The sequence below is a fragment of the Pinus tabuliformis genome, chromosome 7, assembly GCF_031772625.1.
Source record: "Pinus tabuliformis cultivar Carrire ecotype Pingquan chromosome 7, CPIR1, whole genome shotgun sequence".
Classification (NCBI taxonomy): Eukaryota; Viridiplantae; Streptophyta; class Pinopsida; order Pinales; family Pinaceae; genus Pinus; species Pinus tabuliformis.
Window position 1 is genome coordinate 678,895,695 of NC_142293.1, and position 26,819 is coordinate 678,922,513.

The 26,819-nt window shown below is 39.6% G+C and overlaps 1 protein-coding gene across 3 annotated transcripts in view; it reads right to left on the reverse strand.

Annotated features, from left to right (window-relative positions):
• MKK3 (mitogen-activated protein kinase kinase 3) overlaps positions 1–26,819 on the reverse strand; it is a 323,756-nt gene that overhangs the window by 255,568 nt on the left and 41,369 nt on the right. The gene's annotated exons all lie outside the window — the stretch shown is intronic.

Here is a 26,819-nt window from a genome sequence, read left to right on the forward strand (position 1 = left end):
AAAAATATTCATTTTTTTCCATTTTTTTTAATATCTAAACCATCTACAACATAAAATAAATATATTGACACATAAATATGATAAAAGAACTAATATATAAGATGTGTAATATCATTTCTAGTGCTACATCACACATAATAGTGAATCATGTCCTGTATAGTAAATCCTGACTCCTGAGTCCCAACTCAGCCTCAAAATATCAACAAAAAATATAATAATGTATCTCATATCATGAGTCATAATGTCATATACAATGAAATCAACCAAATAACTAAAGTCTAATACTACTGATTTCCTCTGCCCCTCTTGCGAGAAAATGCAATAGCTTTTCGTTTCCCTCTAGATGTAGATGTCGGTGGAGTTGGCAGTGGACTCTGTTGTGCTCTAGAAGCTAAAGAACTAGGAACTACAGCAGGTAGACCACGTCCTCTACTGGTGACAGGGGTAGCCTGGGTAGGTTGTGTCACCTCCTCCTCCTGTTGCTCCTCCTACTCATCAAAAAATCGGAAGAAAAATAAAAAAAAAAAAAAACAAAAATAAATAAATAAATAACGTATAAATCGGGCGATAATATCGCCAAACTCCAAAAATCACTATATATATATATATATATTGTGAAAATTTGGAAGACCCAAATTTCTACTGCAACAACTGATTAAGTTTCTTCTATTTATTAAATTACTGAACAAATTATTTACTACATCCTATAGCAAATACCGAAACTAATACACTGCAGCCTTCACCAATTAAATTAAATGCGGAAAACTGAGCAAGAAAGAAATACACAACACATGACACTGTTATTTTTGGATAAATGTCCCCAGAAAAACCCAATGTGGGAAAACTAGTGCAATAGCTGAGGGTTTGTATTATTAAGCAATAGTTTTCTTAATACAATCTTTGGATGCCTTACTAGCTATCCATTATAGACAATCTAACTGGCAGAGGATTAGTGAGAAATACCTCACACCATCACTGGCGATCCGACACTGATCCAGGCCCTGGATGGCTGGCCCCATGCTGGCTCTGCGCAGCTACTACGTTAGCCTATGTAGTTCTGCGTCAACCTCTTTGGGGATCTGTGTCACCTCTTCCCGGATCTCCTGTTGTCTGAAGCTTCATTCCTCTGGCTCTCTGGTCTCACACCCCGACTTCTGGCTTTGGAACTCGACTTCCCAGCTGAATTTCAGACTCCCTCTGAAGCTCAGCGTTGCCTCTGCGTGGCCCTACGCTACCTAGCATAGCCTCTGCAATGCCTCTTCTGAATCTCTCTCTGCCTCCTCTGCGATGTATTCTCGAATCAAGAAATCTTCCTCTAGAAACTATCCCTGCCCCTCACTGCAAGAAAACACTTCGATCTCTTCTCTAGCAACTACTGCACTACCCTCTCTGAGAAATTCGATCTCTTGACCTCTCTCCGATGTGTTTTTCAAATACCCATCAAAGTCCTTCTTATACCTCCAATTGAGTAATCAACAGCCCAGATTAGATTCTAATCAATGGCTTAGATCGTTTGGACTCAATCTCCGTCTTCTTCTAGAAGTTTCACCCTCAGTTTGATTAATACCCTTTAATTATTTTAATTTCCTAAGTTTAGACTTAGGCACCCATTAAAAATAATTAATTATTTTAATAACACTATTTCCAGGTTGAATTTCTCAAAACGATTTCTGGGTATTGTGGAATACATGTGTCCTAGCCTCCCTGCAAATTTTGAGGCTTATGATGTTTCTGTCGGTGCCTCTGTTGTTGCTGGTTCCTACTGTGTCGGTCTTGTTTCTTGCTGTGTTGCTGCTCCTTCTTGTTGACCTTCTTTTCCAAACGAAGGCCCCAACTCTGGTACTGCATCAATAGTTTCCTAGCGGAATCAAGTGTACTCAGGGAGGGTTGCTTGCCAGGGGCCGGTAATTGTGTCAGCTTGCTTGAGCAACTCGGCAGCCATGTGGGAGTTTGGCGGGTCGAGACAGTTGTTCATTAGGGAGCTCCATTGTTCCTCATTTCATCGCAGAGCATTGACATGGGAATTGACCGGTGGCCTGAGATCCCAAATCTTCTTCTTAGTTTTTGTCGACTCATCCTCAATTTGCTGAACTCAGGATTCCAAAGAGGCTACCTCTGCATCGATCTCCTTTCATTGATCTTTGTCCTTGCAATTCCAGTTGTCGGTGAGGAGTTGTTGAATTCACTGTCGAAGAGGGTATACCGGTTGATTTTTCATGGCCAATTTGCCTAACTAGTCATGGACTTGATCCATCAGAATGTACCCCTTGGCCAGGGTGTCAGCAATAGAGGCTTTCAGGGTAGTCGCGGTAGTGATCTTTTGTTCGATCTCAACAATGCAGCTAGAGGACAAATCGGGCAAAGGCATGATTTGCTTCACATCCGATGCTACCAAAAATCAACAGATATATATATATATAACTTTTCCACGATGTTTCCATTTTGGGAACGTCACATTTCCAAGTGTTTTCATTTAGGAAACTTCCAAACATTTCCACATTTCGTGCAACATATGGTTATATCCATGCTATGGTGGGGTCACTCAATGCCAAACTTACCAGTATGGGTGCTCTGAGTTCAAGTTGCAAAGTTACTAAGGATTTGCCACCTCTCTCTTTGATGGAAAATATGGTTGCCATGGAAAAAGAGTTTTTGGTAGGTTTGAGCCTTGATTCTAAGTGAACCATAGTTGACAAAGGTGTTGTAGAAGCAAAAGGTAAGACTTCAAGAGAATAACATCTAAGCTTTGACGAGGCTTCTCAATGATATGAGGTATTAGGGTTTTCCCTCCCACAAGAAGGGTCCATTATGGGTTCATTATCATCCATGATTAACAATTTAGCACCTAAGCTACAGGAGAACGAGAATCTGACTTTAACTAAGCCTTCTTATTCCCAATCAGTGCTACAAGGTGAGTAGTTGCATCTAGAACCTTTTCCACAAATTTCTTCGACTAATGGAAACACATAGATAATTTCAATTTTTTTCTAATCAATAACAAAGAGTATTTTGAGAGACATCAAAATATAAAAGTCCAAGCTCCGAGCTATAATCCAAAATTTTTTGCAAAGAATGCAAGATGAGAAAACCTTCAACAAATGGTGTATTATGCACTATAAAGCCAAGCAAATCTCAACAAATTCATATTAGGACCTTTAGTCCAAGTATGTGTGTTTGTTGGTCAACTTGAATATCGTAGCGTGGTATGTGCTTGAATTTGGTCCATGGCACATTGTTGGTTACCTCTCATCTACATTTAGTCCTGGCAAGTAGACTTCAACCCGAAGGATTATAGTCAAGTTCATTACCCTCATTGGTTGGAATTCCTCATTTGTTGGTGAAGATTCGCCCATTTGTGGATTTCTTTTTCCTAGAGGTTTAGTAAAGTTCTCATTCATAAAGACCAATGTAACTCCTTATGGGCCAATCCACGCATTTGTGTAGAGGTAGGCCTAAACAAAAAGCTTTCACCATTCATTTATATGTGCACTCTGGATGGTGCCCGTCAATAGAAGGTCAAATATTTGAATTTACCTAGTGCATGCTTTGCATGCCAAGGCTAGGACCATCTCATTCATGATTACCCCCATTGTAAGCCTCAACCAAAGGCATTAACAGGAGAGGGGAGAGTATCTTCAACCATTCCTACAGCTCAAGAGATTGGCATAGGATGAATTGTGGTGGCTCCAGACATGGGGTGAAGGATGGTGGTCACTTAATGGCCTAAACTCATGGCAAATCAAGTGGTCCATCTAGGGTTTCAAATCGAGGCTCCTTGAAACATGGTGCTTTATTAGTGCAACTACTTTCTCAAGTTCACAATTCATCATCATTCAAGATTCCTTGTCAAGGTCTAAACACTAACCCCTTGGCCCAAGTGATTCCACTCAAATCAAAGAAAAACAACATGGGAGGAGACATAGATTGGCAAGTGAAGTCCAACAAGCAAAAGGAAGTCTCCTCTCCCACTCGTTTAGACAAGCCCAAGGGAAACTTAAGCCCTAACCTGTTGAATGGTGTTGTCATTGATTCCAATGTTAGTTAATGACCGCTCTTATATTTGTCTGGAATACATTAGTTGGAAGCTCCAATTGATGGTTGGAAACCCTAGCCCTAGGGTTGAGATTCCCTGGACGATGGACACACCCCACACTTGTTGAAGGTTTTTGAAGCAACACATCAGTGAATTTGCCTTGGAGATCCTCGTCATTGGGTTCTCCAAGTCGAGTTCATTCCATTGATATGTGGTACACCCCGAGAGCCCTCATGGTTTGAGAAATATCAGTGCTTGAAGTTGAAGCCCCCAATCTGTGGGAAAAAAACCCAAAGGATGATGATGTGGCACCTCTTCCTTGACCAAGACAAATGTTCGTGCCACAAGGTTCCTCACTAAGGCTTAACATAATATTTCTTGTGGCAAAAGATTAATTGTGAATATTTGTTGTTTAGTTTTGAGGGCATGTGAGGGTTTTGTTTCAAAAAGCAATTGAAGGTCAAATTATTAAAAACCCTAAAAGGGGTTTCCAAAATTTAAATTTCAAATTTTAAAGTCTCCCTCCAAATTGGGATTCGACTATCTTTTGAAGCCCTTCCAAAAACTATAAAAGAAGGCCTTGTTCTCACCTCATTAACAAGCAATTGAATGAAGATCTTTTGAAAGATAGTTTTCTGAAATACTTTGGCCCTATGGAAGATAGACAGATCAGACGAGAGGCTTGAAGACTCATTGGTCACGTGTGCAACTCCAAAATATGCAATTTTCAATGATTGATCTTTGAGTTTAAGCTCTGATTTTTTCAACCCTTGTTCAGTCAGTGATATATCAGTCGAGAGGGTTTGATGAAGTCCTCTTTGGGGATTTGTTTGGCTTATTCTTATAAAGGGACATTGGAATGGAGAGACCTCAAGCAGTGTATCCATCTTTGAGCTTCGGTCATGGTGTGCTATGGGTCTATGGCATATTTATTAGGCTCAAAAGGGGTTCGTTGGGTTGAATCTCTTGTTGCAGGTCACCGCCCTCGCAAGGCCATCAAATTTTAATTCTACAATGATTGTTCAAGGGACGGCTTCTTGGTCTGCCTAAATCAAATTTTGTGCAACAACAAGTCTTCATCTTTGCGGTGTTTCTCTGAGGCAGATCCCTGTATTGTTACTCAGCCATTTTTCTAAAGGACGGCATCATTTTGTTGGATGAAATTACAATACCTTGGCGTTTTGGCATTGTTTAAATATTCGTCGGTTTTGCCACATTTTTGTTGGGCGTAAGGGTTTCGTTTGGGTTATCTTGAAGGGCTATCTATTGTCAATATTCTATTGATGGAAAGTCTGTGACCTAACCACAGATCAATAAAGACCTGCACTGATTTGTGGCTACCTGTGAAGAGGTTCTCAGGCCTCTTAGGGAAAAACAATGGCATAAACTACGGTTTTCTGAACAGAGATCTTGTGCAGACCTTGTAGTTGATCTGGGGAACTTGACAAAAGGCATATTTGCAGACATCTACCTCCATTATCTGAAGCTATCCCCTGCACAAATACAAACTTCTATTTTGGTCACATGCAATCGTAAATGCAGCTTAGTTTCTGTGAGAACATAATCATGAATTTATAAGGGAAATGATGGTTAGCATGCCTTCTGCATTGAAATACAGTTAGCGCCAGTCACAGATACCCTAATGCAAGCAAACTAATCTTCAGGCAATAAAATTTAGGCTGTCTATAGTCTACCAATAGTTGATGAGCAAACCGCTAAGGAGTCGCATAATTGTAGCTTAATCTTTTAATTCTTCATTTTCATCGTAAATACCACATTTAAATAAAGGGCTTGATTCCAATGTTTGGTTATCCAAAAGTTAATTTCTATAGACTATTAAAGACCAAATTAATGCAACGCAATAGATTCACATGATAGAGTGTGTTACCAAGTGGGTCGCAAATGGTTGCTCTAGTTCTCAGGCGTGTAATGCATATTGAATTGTGTCATCGATTTGATTGACAGCTAGTATTACTTAGGGTTCGAATCTTGGCACTTCACAATTATATTTTTTTTATAAAATCCATATGTTCCATTTTGTCGATTAACTAAGAAGTGGAGGTTTACAATTTGTAGATCCATGGCCACTTCCTTATCAAATTGTAGAACAATTCTTGAAAGTAAAAATCTGTAGAACAATTAACTCAGTATATGGTTTTATATGGTTTTACGAGTTAATGAAGCTAATATTGATTCCAATCAAAAATGGAAGAAGCACCAAAACTCTGAGATGGATCTTGTTATAATGAGTTTGTTTGGCATGTTAGGATAGTGCTTCTTAGGTGAAATATGGTGTGACTTGGGGTTTGATCTGTTGAAATATGTAACTAGTGTCAATCTTCTAATCTGAATGGAAAGTGGCATCCACCCATGGTATTCATCAACCCATAATATTTATCCACCCATGGTATTGTATGTGGCATATATTCGTGGAATTCATTCGCCCATGGTATTTATCCTTCCATGGTATTCATCCACACATGGAATTTACCCATAGTGTTGTAAGTGGCATCCACCCATGGTATTGTAAGTGACATCTACCCATAGTATTCATTCACACATGGTATTTACCCACCCATGGAATTTGCCCATGGTATTGTAACTAAAAAAGGCTATAAGTAACAAGTCACATTTTGTAAAATGACATATTGTCCACCACAATGTAGCTTTTACAGTTATTCTCTATTTTAATAAATAAAAAAAACCTGTGTGGTTTTGTTTACTGTGTGTTCTCCTCTTTTCTTCTAGCATATCAACTTTTTATATCTTGGCAACCTCCCCCCAAGATTTGGATCAGTGGTATCAAATTCAAGTTACAACTCCATGGGAATGAGGGTTTGAAGCATATGTTCATTTCAAAATTTTGCAGAAATGTTCAAAAAACTTCATGCAAGTGCTACGACCTCCACAGAGCATTTTAGAAGGTGCAAAATAGTTCATTTGAAAGTTGTTTCTATTAGCTCAAATGGGTATTTTATGGAATTTGATTTCGTTTCTCGGTTTGAGAGATATGAGCAATTGAAGTTACACATGTCTAGAACGTTGCGCAGTCATGCATGCCATGAGTTTCTAGAATCATTTTATCACTCCAAATGTCATCAACATTCAAGTGTCTTATATCACCAAAAAGATCTCTTCAATACCTAAAATGGTTCTCTGACAGAATTTGATTTCATTACCTGTAGCAAAAGTTATCAGCAAAGTTGCAACAAGAGGTCTATAATGTGAACGAAGCCTTTACAACATCTCATTGGATAAGAGAATCTACCAAACAAGCCACCATGTTTTTACCAAGCAGACTGACAATCATCATGGTTATGGGTCACTCGCAAACCCAAGGTTATGGGTCAACCGCACAAAACCTTTGTCATCGAAGTCCATTTGCTAGGTCGCACACTGTTAGTATCACAGTTAGTCACAAGCATTAAGGGGTATCTCTATCATCGGATCTTCATTTTTCATGATTATGGGTCATCCACAAAACCATGCTTCATTGAAGTCCATTTGCTATAATGCACACTATCAGTATCACAGTTGGTCACAAGCATTACAGGGTATCTCTATCATCGGATCTTCGTTCATCACGATTATGGGTTAACCACACAAAACCCTTCTTTTCAGTGGCTCTTCATATTCAACAAAGATTTCTCGGGAGAAAACTTCACATAATGGGGACCATTGTTTCTTAAGCAGGGGGAATGATCGGAATGGAAAGTGACATCCACCCATGGTATTCATCCGCCCATGGTATTCATCCACCCATAATATTTATCCACCCATGGTATTGTAAGTGGCATCTATCCATGGTATCCATGCACCCATGGTATTTATCCACCCATGGTATTTATCCACACATGGAATTTACCCTTGGTATTGTAAGTGGGATCCACCCATGGTAATTACTAATTAACCATGGTATTCTAAGTGGCATCTACCCATGGTATTCATTCACCCATGGTCTTTACCCACCCATGGAATTTACCTGTCATATTGTAACTTAAAAGGTTATATGTAACAAGTCGCATTTTGTAAAAAAAACATATTGTCCACCACAATGTAGCTTTTACAGTTATTCCCTGTTTTAATTATATAAAAAAAAAAATGTGGTTTTGTTTATCGTGTTCTCTTCTTTTCTTCTAGCATATCAAATTTGTAGAACTTGGTGGCCTGCCCCCAAGATCTGGATCATCTTCATAATTGTACTAAAGTAATGATGTAATATATTTGTCAAAAGAAATTTATGTTATTATTAAATTGACTTTATGTTATTAAATTAAATTTATGTTATTATTTAATTGGGTTTCATGCTAGGGTCCATGTCAATAGGTCAAAGCACCCATTGAGTGCTATAGGATTTTGTTGAGTCAAAGTCAAATTTAATTATGTAAACCCTTCTTGGGATCATTGTATTAAAGAAAGAAAATTATTTAAGTCATGATAACTCCTCCACCATCAAGTCAGCCTCAAGTGCACATTCTACAAGTCAACGTATCCTACTAGACATGTCGGCTCAATGTACAGACCAGTGATGATAATATCAACGAGATATCGCCGAATATCAGAAATATCGCGATATTTTCGACGAGTTGAAATATCACGATATTTCAGCGATATCGCTGATATCTCGGCAAAATATCGCCAGTCAGGATAGGCCACGGTTAGAAAAAGGGAAATTTGCCTTTTTTTTTCCTCATTTCTGTTTCTGAGTGTTGGAGAAGGAAGGGGAAGAGTTTTGTGGTGGTTTTCAAGGAGGGATTGAGGATCAAACAGCGATTATCACCACCAACTAAGATTTTTTTGTGGATCAAGGATTGAAGAACAGTGAGACAAACCTCATTTTTTCCATTAATAGGTATGTTCTTAAAAACCTCGATGTTAATGATTTTTTCATAGAATTAGGGTTATGCTTGCTTGCCTCTTTTCCTACCAACATTTTGTTTCTTTTTTTTTTTCCATTTGCTATGATTTTCATGCCCATGAGCCAATGCAAGCATTTTCTCCATATTTGGACAGCAAGCTTCATTTTTTTCCACCTTTCTTATGCACCCTCTTATTGCCATTGTTCATTCACATTGCAAATAATGTAGTAATTCTTTTAAATGATGTGGTTATTACTTATTATTTTTTGTGATGGGGGGTTTAATGCCAATTTTTTTTTTTTTTTGTGCCTTAGGTTTGAATTAGTTCACTACAAATGTCAAATATGCCAAATAGCCATGTTATCCTTGAGAGCTCGGAGGATATCCTGACTCTCTTGGATCCAAATCTTGGGTCTAGGAGCCTTGCTATCACCAAACATCATGTCAACAAAAGATAAAGGATGATACCCATATAAGGCATAGAATGGTGACATACCAATGGACATGTGATGTGAAGTATTATAGCAGTACTCCCCCAGATGCAGCCACTTCAGCCATCCTCGCTGTTGCCCACTAACATAGTTACGCAAGTAGCCCTCGAGCCACTTGTTAACTATCTCTGTCTGCCCATCCGTCTGTGGGTGATAACTAGTACTCGGTGTCAACTCCGTCCCCACCAACCGGAAAAGCTCCTGCCAAAACCCGCCCATGAAACGGCTGTCACTGTCACTGACGATGGTCTTAGGAAGACCGTGTAGCCTGAAATCTCTCTGAAGAACAGCTCGGCCACCTGTGTTGCTGTATAGTGTGCGGATATGGCAAAAAAATGTGCATACTTTGTCAGTCGATCAATGACGACAAAGATACAATCCTTGCCCTGTACCATGGGCAACCCTGTGATGAAGTCCATCGAAATACTCTCCCATGTCCCCTTCGGAATGGGAAGAGGCTGCAATAAACCCGCGGGATGGCTCATCTCTCCCTTGTTCCTCTGGCAAACATCGCACTCCCGGATGTGTTGGAGTATGTCCTCCTTGAGGCCCTTCCATGAGAACCTCTCCCTAATGGCCCTGTAGGTTTTAGTAAAACCCTGATGTCTTGCCAATGGGGAATCATGTGATGCCTGGAGTATCTTCTTCTTGAGCTGAGACCCCTCAATCAAGAAGATCCAGTCCCTGTAGTAGATGATCTCATCGACCACCCTGTACCTGTCATCTGCCACCTGCCCATCCAGAACCTCACATGCAAATCTGTCCTTGGAGTACTCTACTAAGAGTCGAGCCCTCCAATCTGTATCCAAGCTCATGAGAGACAACGTGGCCGGTCTACGTGAAAAAGCATCTGCTACCACGCTGTTCTTACCTTTGACATACTCAATGTCAAAGTCATATGCTTGGATCTTACTGATCCACTTATGTTGCCTCTCCTGTAGCTGCTTTTGCTCCAAAAAGAACTTGAGGCTGTTGTGATCAGTCCTCACCCTGAACCTGTTGCCTACCAAATACTGTCGGTACTTAGCCAATGCATGCATGATGGCCAGCATCTCCTTGTCGTATATGGAATACAACCTCTCGTGCAGAAGGAGCTTCCGGCGCTCAAATGCTATAGGGTGACCTCCCTGCATCAATACTGCGTCGATCCCCTCTCCCGACGCATCACACTCCAAAACAAATGGCTGCGTGAAATCTAGAAATGCAAGCAACTCCTGGATAGCCCGCTCAATCTCATCCCGATAGGCCTTGGGGTGCCTATAGGGGGTGGTAATCACGGCCTATATGCCCTGCTCAAGCTCAATGGTGTGCTCAAACCCCCGATCTGGTGGCTGTCCTGGTGGAATCTCCCCAAACACTATGGCATACTGATCAAGGATAGACTGTATCTCTGGGTGTACCGTCTACCCTGTAGTTCCTGCCTCTAATGCACGCAGCTCCACTGCCCACTCTATGTCTCCCTTTCGGAAGACTGCCTCCATCCGATGAGCCGAGACAGTCTGAGGCGGATATGTGTGCTGTCCCCGTATCTTCTCATGCCTCCCTGTCTTCTCATCATCCCACTCCATCTCCAAGGTCTTCCAATCTATCGTGGCCTTCCCTAGAGTGATAAGCCACTGAACACCCAGTATCATGTTGGTGTCCGGAATATCGACCATGAAAAAGTGGTCAGTCAATGTGTAGGTGCCCATCGTCACTGAAAGCTCTGGAACATAACGAGCACACGTCATGGTCTAATCTCCTGGGACCAAGACTGAAAACCCATCGAAGCTCTCTGTCTGTATACCTCTCCACTCAACCATCTGGGCATCAATGAAGTTGTGGGTTGCCCCACTGTCAACCAAAACTGATACGCACTGGCCACGTACTGTCCCTCGTACGCATAGCGTCAGATACTTGGGAACTCCCCGCAACGCTGCAAGGGCCTCTCCAATGGGTGCAAAAGATGCACCACCTGCTGCTGGTGGTGGAGGTGACAAAGGGTATGGCATGGCTATCTCCTGCCTCCACATCCTCCTCGTCATCCTCTTCTCCACTGCTCTCGGAGAAGACCTCAATAAAATGTGCTTTACCAGCAGCACATCTATGTCCTGGTGCCCATGGCTCCTGACAAGTGAAGCACAACTGCTTCTTCTTCAGCTCCCTCTTGGCATCATCGTCAAGCTGTACTCGTCCTGGATTCCCCTTTGGAGGTGGAATCCTCACATCCTTCCCCTTAGACTGGAAAGTCTGTCTCTGGGGGTAAGGTGTCCAGGTCCTGGGTAAGACATCCTGTAAGTCCCGAGTCCTACTGATAGCGTCCTGGAGCATAGCTGGTCTAGTGGATCGGACTAGACCCCGAAGTGGCTCTGCTAACCCCTCAACATACATATAGACCCTCCGTGCCGTGGAGAGGTCTGGCACCATCACGGAGACCCTCAAGAAATTTGCAATGTAGGTCTCTGGGCTCCCTGTCTGTTTGAGCCTCGTCAGCTCAACGAAATGTTGCTCTGGATCCCTCCGATCAAATCACTCCATCAGTCTCCTGGTAAACTCGGCATACGTTGTCACTGTGGAGTGCCCTAGTGTAACCATCCCATGAAACCACCAATCCTGGGCCTCGCCATCCAAATGCAATGTTGCCACCTTGATGGCCTCGCCATCCAACATCTAGTTAAGCTGGAAATAAATGTCCAGCTTCTCCACCCAAGACTTTGCCGAACTGTTTGATGAGCCATCAAACGTAGGCAAGTGGAATCTACTCGCTGCACAGTGGGTATCGCCATCATGGTAATGCCGGTACCCTCTGTGATGGTCGCAGGGTCTGCTATCCCGCTGGCGCTAAACAAAATCTCTGAATGAGAGGGCTTCCCTGAACTCCTGCCCATAGGCCTGGTACTCTGCAAAATAATCACCTAAATGTCCGGGCTCTGCCTCCTGCTGGGCTACGGTCCCCATGTCGGCTCCTAAGAAAGTGGGCATGGTAGAGCATGTAGGGGCATGTGAGGCCACCCGCTGCGCAATATCACGATGCTCTGGCAAATGGTGGGATGCACCTGATCCCTCACCAACCTGAAAAACCCATGGGCTCTCATGCTGTCTAGCCTCTACTGCCGTGAATCTCTGCCCCATCACCTCAATCAGCCTCGACAGATCCTGCACGGATTTGAGGAGCATATATGCAAATCTCTTCCCGTCATCATCTGCCATCGGATCCTCCTACTCTGCATCCACCACAGGCTCCTCCTGTTCTGCGTCCACCACCGGAACACAGTCTCCCTCTCCGAAGGTATTCTCCAACCTACGCCCAATGTCTTTGTATCTCTGACCTCTGTAACAAATATAGGGTTTTTCCCCCGGTGTCATAGATTGCTAGCTCCACACGTTGAGCCAGATCTATGCTCTGATACCACTGTAATATCCCTAACCCGGAATATTCCTCAAACCCTAGCAAAAACTCCAACCAAATATGTGCAAATGATATAATAACCCAGAAGTGATAAAATAACAGTGGAGCAACATATAATAATGTAAACCGGAAATATAAGCAGATACACAAGAAATGCAGCAAGAAATACTAAGCCATTTTATTATACTGAGCAATAAATGAGTACAAGAGGTGATTAGACAAATGGCACCTCGACTTGCACAAGGCAAGTGAAGAAATACTCTCAGAATGACAAGAATGGCCTCTCTGCGTGGATGTTGCTGCTGCTAGAAAACAAATGATGATTTGGGGCTGCTCCCCTCCTCGGAAAAAGTTGAAACTCTGGATTTGGGCTCTACTCAAGAAACCCAGAAAAACCCAGAAAGCTTTCCTGGAATGGCCTCACACTGATCTGTGTCCCAGCTGCTGGGAAACTACCGTGCTGTTGCTGTTGCTGGAAATCGAATGAGGATTTGGGGCTGCTCCCCTCCTCAGAAAAGGCTGAAACTCTGGAATCGGACTCTACTCAAGAAACCCATAAAGCTTTTCTGAAATGGTCGACCCCCGAAAATCACCCCCTTGGGGTTCTGCACAGTTCCTCAAAGACGCTGATGAAATTGCTGCTGAAATGTTGATGAAACTGTTGTTGAAATGCTGATGAATCTACTGCTGTAATGCCAATGGAAATACCTTGTCCGAGCAGGCACTCGAAGTCCCCCAGGGCTAAGGGTGAGATCTCCGAACAGAGACACTCAATGCACTAAACAGTGTTGCAGACTAGCTAAACAGCCAGCGTGCTCTAAGTCGAAATGACTATCACAAATGCTCATAACCAAAGTGATCAAAATGAGGGGGCTCGTTTCTCTTTTATAGCCTTTGCCTCTCTTAATCCCAAGGCTCACCGCCTCCTGTGTGATTCCTCTCTTGCCACGTGTTCCTTTCCTCCTGCGCAATTCCTCCATTTGTCTGTGTGAGCTCCATTTCTGCGTCCCCTTTTGGCCCCCTTGGCTCCCCTTTAAGTCACAACGTTGTGCTACTAGGAAGTGATTTTTTATTCTAAAAGTGAGTTATGTCCCCCTTCCTCACTTTTTATTTACAAATAACTATAGAATGCAAAAATCGAACAAAATCGAATATTCCAATTAGCCATGGCTAATTAGGAATATTACACAATCAGTGATAAAAGAAGCTCATGCTTCTCTGACTACAACAGTAAAAGGAAAGTATTACTAGGGACCTGTAAAAGTCTTTGGAAGCCTCCATGTGTCTGTGTGGGCTCCATTTCTGCGTCCCCTTTTGGCCCCCTTGGCTCCCCTCTAAGTCACAACGTTGTGCTACTAGGAAGTGATTTTTTATTCTAAAAGTGAGTTATGTCCCCCTTCCTCACTTTTTATTTACAAATAACTATAGAAGGCAAAAATCGAACAAAATCGAATATTCCAATTAGCCATGGCTAATTAGGAATATTACACAATCAGTGATAAAAGAAGCTCATGCTTCTCTGACTACAACAGTAAAAGGAAAGTATTACTAGGGACCTGTAAAAGTCTTTGGAAGCATCCTCTTATGTCAAAGAAGATGGCATCCAACACTTGAGAACAAGCTCAAAGTCTTCATTTAAAACAAGTAAGTATTGCTATTACTTTTCATGTTTTTATCATCGAACAATATGTATGCAGTTTGTATGAAATATCAAAGTCTAAGGTACGTAAATTTTTAAGGTATGTATAGCAAGCTTATTTCCTTAATTGCTCATGCAATCCTAGAATTTGAAAACTCTCAATTTACTTAGAAACCATATCTTATAACATCTAGGATTTATAAGCAGTTCAAGATATATGGAAAGTTGACTAGAACAAAATTAATTGATATAAACTTTGCACTATTATACCTCTAAATTTTGTTTGTACTTGTCAATAAATACTGCAGGGATGGTGACTTGATAAAGCAAGTCAGATCCTTGGGCACAAATTAACTCATATGATAATAAACCATGAAGATGATAAAAGAGAGTTCTTCAGTAAGGAAATCCTACAAGGTTTGTATAAGGAGCAACTCAAGGTATGTTCATCACATGATTTATAGCTAGTCTCCCTTACGCGAATAAGGTATGATTATTTACTATACATTACAAACTTTCTCGTGTATATATTTTTGAATCATAAAGATTCTTGTTAGGGTGATTAATCATTAGATTAATCTACCCTCATTATATTATCATTTGATCATTCTTGTGGAACCCTAAAAGGTTTAATCTGTGAAACCCTAACCTAAGGGTGTGTCAACATTAATTATGAAACCCTAGTCTACTTAGGGTTATTGATGAAGTCTTGAAATCCTATTCTTTAGGGTTTTGATATTGTTATAATCGAAACCCTAGTCTTTAAGGGTTTGTTGGTAATGTCTATGTTATGAATTGAAGCCCTAGATCTTTAGGGTTTCATAGATTAGGGTTTATAAGACCCTTGTATTAGCTAAACTAAGGTCCTAGGAATGAAATCCTAGGTGTATATCTGTCTATACGATCGAATCCCTAGCCTAAATGAAATTATTGTATTGATTTTTTGTCATTGTGTCTACCTAGTAGATAGTATTATGAAATGCAAATGTATGATTATGAAATCCTAGATATGTATATGTGAGTATGTTGACCTAATTGTTGATGCTTATAACTTACAAGGTTTGTAACAAAACCTAGTAAAAGATTGATATTCTAGGATATAATGATATTGCTTTCGATATGAATTAGTTTTGATGATAAAATCTAGGGTTTGCAACAAGCACTAGTAGAGTCTAACATGTATAGTAGAATTGATGGAATTATTGATATCTAAGGCTTTGTATCTGGTTTGCAAGAGTAGAGGTTGTCATATATCTCTGAAATTGAGGCCCTAGATTTAATGACTCTGATTTCTTGATTAAGTGTTGGCATTATGATATATGTGTTGTACTTGATGGCAACACACTTGTAGCAGAACAACTCACCTGTATATGGTAACTAGATGAATCTACAGAAGAGATATCAGATGTGACAGAATGCATGACAGTAGTGTTTACAAATGTGATGAAATGCAGAGCAGCTTCAAGGACTTAGTTTAGAAAACAACTCACTCAGATGAAAGTATAGCAGGTAAACAGCAAAGAATTACAGATCAGTCTTCACAGAATGAAGAAAAAGAGGTATACGCAGGTTCACCATTGACCAAGCTACGTATACACGCAGGTTCACTGTATACAAGCCGCGTATACGTACACACGCACTTTCACAGAAGGAAAAGCGCGTATACCTTGGAAAACTAAATTTTTGGTCCAAAGTATTTGGTCCATGGTATTTTGATCCATGGTATTGGTCCAAGGTATCAGGTCCGAGGTATTGACCCCAGGTATTTGGTCCAAGGTATTGGTCTTAAGAGGTTTTGGTCCATGGTATTGAGAAAGGCCTATGACTATAAAAGGAGGAGAAGATCATTAGGCCAAGTGGTGCAAGGATCGAATATCAGATGAAGTGTGAGATCTACTATGAAGGTTATTGGCTTATTTTGCTGTGCTTGATCTGAACCAAGGATGAACCTTAGCGTTTGATGAAAGATAAGATATAATGATGCATCAGGATCTCAAGGCTTGAAGTGAATTATCTTTATGTGGTTTAATCATTTATCTGAATAACTGGCGCATGTTGTAGTCTGTAAATATGATGATCTGGGTATGATTGAAGTCTGAAATAGTTGTAATGTTTAAATCATCATTTTTAGATCTGTACACAGGTTCACTTTAGAAAAACAGCGTATACACGCTGGTTTTACATATCAAAGCAGCGTATACATCATAAATTTGATTTGCAGATCTGTACGTTGATTCGCCTTGAGGAAAGTGCGTATGCACGACACACGCAGGTTCGACACATGCAAGTAGTGTATACCTTATAAAATATGTTTTAGTTGCTTCTGTTTGCTATTGCAGTGTTCTGGGCTCTAACTTGGGTTCTGATTACTGTATTCTGGTAACACCATTCTAAATGATCAGATTGATGGAGTGATTGATAGATTCGGTTGTGGTTGATTCAAAAGGAGATTGGTTGATGCAGATATATTTTATGATTGATTGATGTTATTGATGGATCCAGTCTGAAAATTTATGAAACGTGGTCCTTGGAAGAAAAGAGAAAGTTGTAGCCTTCTGTAGACCGGCACCTATGTACTAGTACGCATATCAGCTAGTACAAGAGCTAGGGGGTTGTAGCTCCCTTCCAATAGAAGCTGGAGAACAAGAGAAGGTTGTAGCCTTCTGCAAGTAGAAGCCTGCGTACTAGTATAAGACTGCACCAATACAAAATTGTAAACAAAATTCTCTTATTATTAAAAGAAGACAAAGACGATTGTAGCAGGTGGTTTTCACCCACATTGGGTTTCCACCTTATATCTTGGTGTTCATGTGTGTTACTTATGTGTGATGCTTTATTCTATTTTTACTGCACTGTCTAATGAATTCTTGATATACTGGTTAAAGTTCAATACATGATAATTTGGGTAAATCAAAAGATCTCTGCATATATGCTGGTTGCATTAAGTACAGTTGCATATACACGCTAGTTCAATAAGCTGAAGTAGCATATACAAATCAGTTTTGAAAATTAAATTATTGATCTGATAATACTGATACACCCCCCCTCTGAGTGTTATTTCCAACAATTGGTATCAAAGCAAGTCCTTCAAAAGAAGCTCGATCGCTTGAAGGTAGATCCATCATCATGAGTAATCAAGAAAGCGAGGGATCCATCAAACCGCCAATCTTTGATGGAAGCAACTTTGTTTATTGGAAGGTAAGAACCACAACCTATCTTCAATCTCTTGGAACAGATGTCTGGGAAATCGTAGAAGGAGGATATACATTTCCATTAGCAATTCCTACAGATACAACAGGTAAAAAGCATTATGAAACCAATGCCAAGGCTGTCAATACATTATTGGGAATTCTGTCACAATTAGAGTTTGTCAAAGTTATGCAGCTCAAATCAGCGAAAGAAATATGGGACAAAATCGTTCTAAGCTACGAAGGAGACTCTAGGGTAAAACGTGCTAAACTGCAAACTCTCAAAATTCAATATGAAACTCTCAAGATGCACAATGATGAAAGTATAGTTGGTTACTTCTTACGTATAGATGAGAATGTTAATTGCATGAAGAATCTGGGTGAAGAGATAAAAGAAGTTACCTTAGTTGAAAAAGTTTTAAGATCCTTATCTGCTAAGTTTGAATCAAAAGTATCTGCCATAGAAAAAAAGCAGAATCTACAGACTATTACTATGACACAATTTCACAGAATCTTAACTGCCTTTGAGATGAGAAAAGGAGGTCCATCAGATGTGAGAGAAGTCGCATTTAAAGCTTCAGCAAAAGGAAAAGAAGAACTCAATGAATCAGGACATATTTCAGAAGATGAAGAGGAAGCAAACTTTGTCAAGAAACTTCAACGGGGTTCCGGAAGATTCAGAGGTAAACTACCTTTCAAATGTTTTGCCTGTGGTAGAGTCAGTCATTATGCTGCCAAATGTCCTCATAAAGATAAATATGATAAAGGGAAGGAATCTGCAAAATGGAATAGAAAACAAAGTGTAAGTAAAAATAGTTACTATACTCATGAAGATAGCGATGGTTTATCAAATAGTGATGAAGATGAAAATAATAATGACTATAGACTTCTGATGGCTTATGAAGATGATGATTTTTTGGATGCTTTAGATGAAGATGATCTTTATGAAGAAATATCTAAACTCAAAATCTGTTTAGAAGAAAAGAATATGATTATAGATACCTTGACATACCAACTTGCTGAAAGAGAAAAACACAATGAAAAGCTTGAATGTGAAATTGTGGGTCTAAGAAAGGATCTTGAGAAAACAAAAGCTCTCAATCTTAGATTTGCTAAAGGATCAGAAACCTTAAATGAAATTATCAAAGTGCAGCGCTCTCCTCTGATAAAGACAGGACTTGGATACACTGAAGAAGCATCTCAATCACAGAAGCCGTCAACCTCCACTAAAAGCTATCTTGATGCAGCAAAGAGCAGTGGACAGTTTGACAATCATCAGCGAAGGCATAAAGCAGATCACCAGGTAAATCAAGCTCAATTTATTTCAAGGATGAACAGAAGCCAGAACCAACCTCAGGGAAATCGTACTCAATTGGCTTCAAAGATGAATATCAATAGAGACTACAATTACCAGATCAGTAGATTCGATAATCGCAGGAACTTCTTTAATGGTCAATGTTTCTCATGTCATAATTTTGGACACAAAGCTGCTCAATGTGTTGCTTACAAAACCATCATGACTAGAGAAGCACGAAATCAAAGGAATGTGACAGCGATCAAGAAAAGTTCCTATTATAACTTTTCTCTTCTTGAAAATGAAATAGAAGGCTCAATTTGTAACAACTTTGGCCATGAAGAATCTGAATGCAGGAGTAAATTTCAGAAAATATCTCAAAATGAGCAAACTCCATTAAATCCCAAAATATAGAGAAAGAAAGAACCGCAAACAGAAAGATGTGGTATAGCCTTGTATGCAAAAGGACAAGAAAACCGGTGGTACATCGACAGTGGATGTTCAAAACACATGACAGGTGACAAAGAAAAACTACACTCATATAATGCCTTAGAAAAAGAAAAGAGTGTCTCATTTGGAAATGACACTCTTGCTGTCATAAAAGGTAAAGGCTCTGTTTTCTTGAAAGAAAAAGTTAAAGTTAGGAATGTTATGTATGTTGATGGCTTAAAGCATAACCTATTGAGTGTTAGTCAAATGTGTGATTAAGGAAATGAAGTAGTGTTTCGATCAAATGAATGTGTTGTTCGTGAGCTTGATACAGGTGAAACCGTGATCAAATGTACAAGAACTCCAAACAACCTATACATACTCAAGGGAGGACAACAACAGTGTTATCTAAGAAAAAATGATGAAAACTGGCTATGGCACAGAAGATTGGGACATCTAAGCTTTTCTCAAATAAGAAAAGTATGCAGATTCCAGGCTATTCGTGATCTTCCAGATATCAACATTCCTGAAAATACTATATGCAAATCATGTCAATTCAGTAAGCAAACCAGATCTCACTTCGTCGAAAAAGAAGGATCAGCTAGTAAGTCTCTTGAACTTGTTCACACTGATTTATGTGGACCATCAAGGAAAAAGTCACCTCGTGGAGAAGAATACTTTATATTGTTCATTGATGATTTTTCCATAATGTGTTGGATAGGTCTTCTAAAGCATAAAGATGAAGCATTTGAAAAGTTCAAAACCTTCAAAGCTTTGGTTGAAAATGAATCAGATCGCAAAATCAAATGCCTCAGATCTGATCGAGGAGGGGAATTTACCTCGGATGAATTCTTTGACTTTTGTGAACAACATGGAATAAAAAGGCAGTTCTCCACTGCAAGGACTCCTCGGCAAAATGGAGTGGTAGAAAGGATGAATAGAACTGTTCAACAAATGGCTCGTGTTATGCTAGATGAATCTGGAACTCCTGATCCTTTTGGGGTGAAGCTGCATTCGTCGCCGTCACTATTCTCAACCAAGCAAATGTTCGAGTAAACAACACTCAAACTCCACATGAAATTTGGTATGGTAAGACTCCTACTGTAAAATATGTCAAAGTCTTTGGAAGCAAATGCTACATCAAAAGGACTGATGAAAAACTTGGTAAGTTTGAACGCAGAGCAGATGAAGGTATTCTTCTTGGCTATCTATTGATTAGCTTGCCTTGCAATTTCTTTGTTGTCTGAGATATGCTATATCTTTATCATCAGAATTTTTAGAAGTATTGGTGCTTTGAGAAGCCATGTTGATTGTAAGCTCCTATTAAGTAGCACCTAGACTACAAATAAATGTTATAATAAAAAACTTGGGAAAATTATTGAAAGTATTGATGTTGTGGTTGATGAAGCATGCAAAAATCCAAAACAGATAAAAACCGAAGATTATGACAATGAAGAAGATGAGGATCATTTTCCCACATCAAATCACACTGATTCTGAAGAAGAAACCAATGAAGCACCAGAAGAAGAGATAACGATAGAAGAAAAGACTCCGTCCAGGTATGTTCAGAAAAAATCATCCAGAAACTCAGATTTTGGGGGAAAAAGGGGCAGGTGTGCAAACAAGAAGAACCATTGCCAAAGCCTCAAGCTATTTAGCATTACTATCTTCCACTGAACCGCAAAATGTAAATGAAGCATGCAGAGATGAATGTTGGGTCAAGGCCATGAATGAAGAACTTGAGCAAGTTGAAAAGAATAATACTTGGGAATTAGTTCTTAGACCTCATGACAAGAATATCATAGGAACTAAATGGATATTCAAAAACAAGCTGAACGAAAATGGAGAAGTTATTAGAAACAAGGCGAGACTTGTTTGTAAAGGATATGCTCAACAAGAAGGTATAGATTTTGAAGAAACTTTTGCACCTGTTGCTAAACTTAAAGCTATAAGAATGTTTCTTGCTCTTTTTAGTTTTCAGAAATTCAAAGTATACCAAATGGATGTAAAATATGTCTTTCTTAATGGAGACTTAGAAGAAGAAATCTATATTGAACAACCAGAAGGATTCATTCTTGGAAATGATGCAAAACTTGTATGCAAACTCATAAAAGCTCTCTATGATCTAAAACAAGCTCCAAGGGCATGGTATTACCGTCTTGACAAATATCTTCACCAACAAGGTTTTTCAAAGGGGTCAGCAGATAGCAATCTATATACAAAGATGGACACTGGTAAATTGCTAATAATTGTTGTGTATGTTGATGATATCATTTTTGGTAGCAATGAAGAATCCATGAGTCAGAATTTTGCTTCAGTAATGCAGCAAGAATTTGAAATGTCCTTGCTTGGTGAGCTTACCTATTTTCTTGGTCTACAAGTTCAACAAAATAAAGATGGTATTTTTCTCTCACAAACCAAATATCTCAAACAGATCCTGAAAAAGTACGGCATGGAAGATTCTAAACCAGTATGTACTCCAATGGTAACAGGATGCAGTCTTAGCTCAAATGATGAATCAGTAGCAGTACATCAACCAACTTACAAATCCATGATTGGCAGTCTGCTTTATCTAACAGGTACCCGACCGGACATCGTGCATGCAGTGGGAATAGTTGGAAGATTCCAAGCAAATCCAAAGGAATCACACCTTCAGGCAGTCAAAAGAATTTTCAAATATCTTCAAGGAACACAGAACTTTGGCTTATGGTATCCTAGAGATACAGATCTTACACTTCATGCATATACAGATGCAGATTGGGCAGGAAGTGTTGATGACAGAAAAAGCACTAGTGGTGGTGCATTCTATATGGGTTCCAAGTTAGTGTCTTGGTTCAGCAAGAAACAAAGCTCAATTGCATTATCTACAGCTGAAGCAGAATATGTGGCTGCTGCATCTTGCTGCACACAACTACTTTGGATGATGCAAACCTTGCAAGACATTCAGATCACATGTATTCCACCCATCTCCATTCTATGTGATAATACAAGTGCCATCAATATTTCAAAGAATCCAATCATGCACTCCAATACCAAGCACATACCCATCAAATATCATTTTCTACGTGAACAAGTGCTCGAACAAAAGGTCAAATTGAAGTATGTTCCCAACAAAGAACAGGTTGCTGATATATTCACTAAACCACTAACCAGAGAGACATTTGAATATCTCAGGCAAAAGATGGGAGTAGTTTCTGCATCATCCTGCGGTTAAATCCTATTTTTTGGAGAAAGGTGGCTATACGCAAGTTTCATGAAGCGTAGTCGCGTACATACGCGAGTTTCTGTGGGCACAGTCGCATATATGTTGGTTTAAAGAAAAGCAGTAGGCCAAACTCGGGGAAAAGGGGTCTGCTATGGTTCAGTCGCTTATCTGCTCTATTTGATGATGGTATGGCACAGGTTCAGGGGGAGCATATGCTTCTAATAATGCATTGTTGGCATTATCTTAGAAAATCTTGGTACAAATCCACATAATTGTCTTTCAGGTGACTCTTTTGATAATGGAAATATACAGGTTGTTGATGTTGCTGACAGATGCTTATGGTGCAAATAATATATGGTAACTATCATGGTCTTGTTTAGGTCTTTGGTCTAAATGTCATGTATATCTTTTAAAAACCCATGAGTCATATGATGTAATTTGTAACCCCACTATGCATGGGAAGGATGATGTAATAATTTCTATCTCAGTCATGTATAAACTTTTGGTATATCCCCACTTGGTTGGGTGGATGAGTCAAATTTGGTATATCCCCACTTGGTTGGGAGATGGATGTATGTATGAGTCATTGGTGATAGGAAGGTCATTTGTGATGTATGTAGTCATGTTCTTCCTTTAGAACATCTTTTTGCAAACTTTGCTTATGCTCAGGGAGAGCATGGACTCAATCATGAGAGCTCAATCAGCACACTTCAACATATCAGAGAATTCAGCATGCACTCAAGGGGAGCATGACCCTTTGCCCTTGATGTCAAAAGGGGAGAATGTCTTTGGTGTGGTTGTTTCCATCAAGTCCAAAGGGGGAGATTGTTGGCATTCTGATGTACGTGTTGTACTTGATGGCAACCCACTTGTAGCAGAACAACTCACCTGTATATGGTAACTAGATGAATCTACAGAAGAGATATCAGATGTAACAGAATGCATGACAGTAGTGTTTACAAATGTGATGAAATGCAGGGCAGCTTCAAGGACTCAGTTCAGAAGGCAACTCACTCAAATGAAAGTATAGCAGGTAAACAGCAAAGAATTACAGATTAGTCTTCACAGAATGAAGAAAAAGAGGTATATGCAAGTTCACCATTGACCAAGCTGCGTATACACACAGGTTCACTGTATACAAGCAGCGTATACGTACACATGCACTTTCACAGAAGGAAAAGCACGTATACCTTGGAAAACTAAATTTTTGGTCCAAAGTATTTAGTCAATGGTATTTTGATCCATGGTATTGGTCCAAGGTATCGGGTCCGAGGTATTGACCCCAAATATTTGGTCCAAGGTATTGGTCCTAAGTGGTTATGGTCCATGGTATTGAGAAAGGCCTAAGACTATAAAAGGAGGAGAAGATCATTAGGCCAAGTGGTGCAAGGATCGAATATCTGATGAAGTGTGAGATCTACTATGCAGGTTATTGGCTTATGTTGTTGTGCTTGATTTGAACCAAGGATGAACCTTAGCGTTTGATGAAGGATAAGATATAATGATGCATCAGGATCTCAAGGCTTGAAGTGAATTATCTTTATGTGGTTTGATCATTTATCTGAATAACTGGCGCATGTTGTAGTCTGTAAATATGATGATCTGGGTATGACTGAAGTCTGGAATAGTTGTAATGTTTAAATCATCATTTACAGATTTGTACGCAGGTTCACTTTAGAAAAAGAGCGTATACACACTGGTTCTACATATCAAAGCAGTGTATACATCATAAATTTGATTTGCAGATCTGTACGTTGGTTCGCCTTGAGGAAAGTGCGTATGCATGCAAGTTCGACACATGCAAGTAGTGTATACCTTATAAAATATGTTTTAGTTGCTTCTATTTGCTATTGCAGTGTTCTGGGTTCTGGCTTGGGTTCTGGTTACTGTATTCTGGTAACAGCATTCTGAATGATCAGAATGATGGAGTATTGATAGATTCGGTTGTGGTTGATTCAAAAGGAAATTGGTTGATGCAGATATATTTTATGATTGATTGATGTTATTGATGGATCCAGTCTGAAAAAATATGAAACGTGGTCCCTAGAAGAAAAGAGAAGGTTGTAGCCTTCTGTAGGCCGACACCTATGTACTAGTACACATATCAGCTAGTACAAGAGCTAGGGGGTTGTAGCTCCCTTCCAGTAGAAGCTGGAGAACGAGAGAGATTGTAGTTCTCTGCAGGTAGAATCCTGCGTACTGATATAAAACTGCACCAATACAAAATTGTAAACAGAATTCTCTTATTATTAAAAGAAGACAAAGACGATTGCAACAGGTGGTTTTCACCCACATTGGGTTTCCACCTTATATCTTGGTGTTCATGTGTGTTACTTATGTGTGATGCTTTATTCTATTTTTACTGCACTATCTAATGAATTCTTGATATACTGGTTAAAGTTCAATACATGATAATTTGGGTAAATCAAAAGATCTCTGCATATACGTTGGTTGCATTAAGTACAGTTGCGTATACACGCTAGTTCAATAAGCTGAAGTAGCGTATACAAATCAGTTTTGAAAATTAAATTATTGATCTGATAATACTGATTCACCCCTCCCCCCCTCTCAGTATTATTTCCAACATTAAGTTGCTTTATGTTGTAGTCTAGGGTTTATGACAAAACCCTAGCAAGTAGTTGAGTACGTAACTTTTGTTGATTATAACCTAACCAGGTTTAGGTACTTGATGTCTAAAATCTAGGTGCTTCCATTATATTGGCATGATTTTATTATAGTTAACTTCATGCGTCTGTATGGTTGTATTTGGTTGTACTTGATATCAAAGTATTGCAAGTACATAATCTTCAAGATGATGAAGATGTTCATATAAGCATGATGAAGGAACCTATATATCAAGATAACCTTGTTGTCGTAAGAAGAAATGAAGCCATGAAAATTTCTTTGATGTTATAGAATAAGAAAGTGGTTGACCTCCCTAAAGTTAAGAGGGAGCTTGGATAGAAGAAAGGGTAGATCTCGCCGGTTGAGAGGGAGGGCATATTATGACAATGGATACCTTGAAAAATGAATGAAAGTACTACAATGTATTGAGGATGTCTTGGTGCTACTAAAGAAATGAAAGAAGAAAAGCTTCTGACTAGTTGCATATGAATAACTTGATATAAGTGGCATCAGGATGATTGAGGACCCCAAAGGTTTTTTTTTACTCGTATGTATATATGAAAGTTTATTACTGATTGGGGTTGTGTTTGTACAGGTAAAACCTCTCCATAAGAAGGTTGAACACTCTATAAGCTTGCTTGGACAAATGGATATATCTAGTTTATTAGGGAGAGTTGAAGCATCTAATGGTGGGTGCTTGGGAGGACATATGATCGGCCTATGTGTTGATGTCTAGATCCTGAAGAGGGAGGATGGCGTTGGTCTTGGAGCTATGACCTTGGATACGCACCTAGATCTTTGGGTTGATGGTTAGTGAGTAAACCTGATGGTACCTAGACTGGCTGAAAGCTTGAGTCCATCTTAGTCCCACCTGGATAGACTACTCTGGTCAGGTATCTATTTCGCAACACTTAGTGTGCTAGAACTCTTCGTAGTTCATTTCGAGATCTTCCATGGACTTATGAATACCTCCCTAGTTAAGAGGGAGTGTTGAAAAATGTAACTAGTGTCGGTCTTCATAATTGTACTAAAGTCATGATGTAATATATTTATCAAAAGAAATTTATGTTATTATTAAATTGACTTATTAAAGCATGAGTTTCATGCTTGGCTCAAAGTCAATAGGTCAAAGCACCCATTGAATGCTCTAGGATTTTGTTGAGTCAAAGTCAAATTTAATTATGTAAACCCTTCTTGGGATCATTGTATTAAAGAAAGAAAAAACTCATGATAACTCCTCCGCCATCAAGTCGGCCTCAAGTTCATATTCTATAAGTCGGCTTAACCTACTAGACATGTCAGCTCAATGTACAGACAAAAACCACTAGATATACCACAATTAAGTCAACCAAATGCAAATGAGGTCAAGGAGTTTGTATGGACTACAAGTAGCAAAGTTAGAAGTGCAAAGAAGTTTGGTTTTGAACCACATACTGGACAGCGAACTACTAAAGCATGAGGCCGAAATTCTTCACAATTACAGAGACCGAAATTTTGATATCAGTACAGATTGCAGGGACGAAGCCTCCTATTCAAGAGCCAAAGTTGTTCTATGTTTGAAGAAGGATCTCTTATTCTTGAAAGAAGAATACTTCAACTAAAAAGGCTGACTTGATGGATGGAGGGAGGTTTAGGTTAAGAGTCTTGGTTGTCTCACTGTGATTTGAA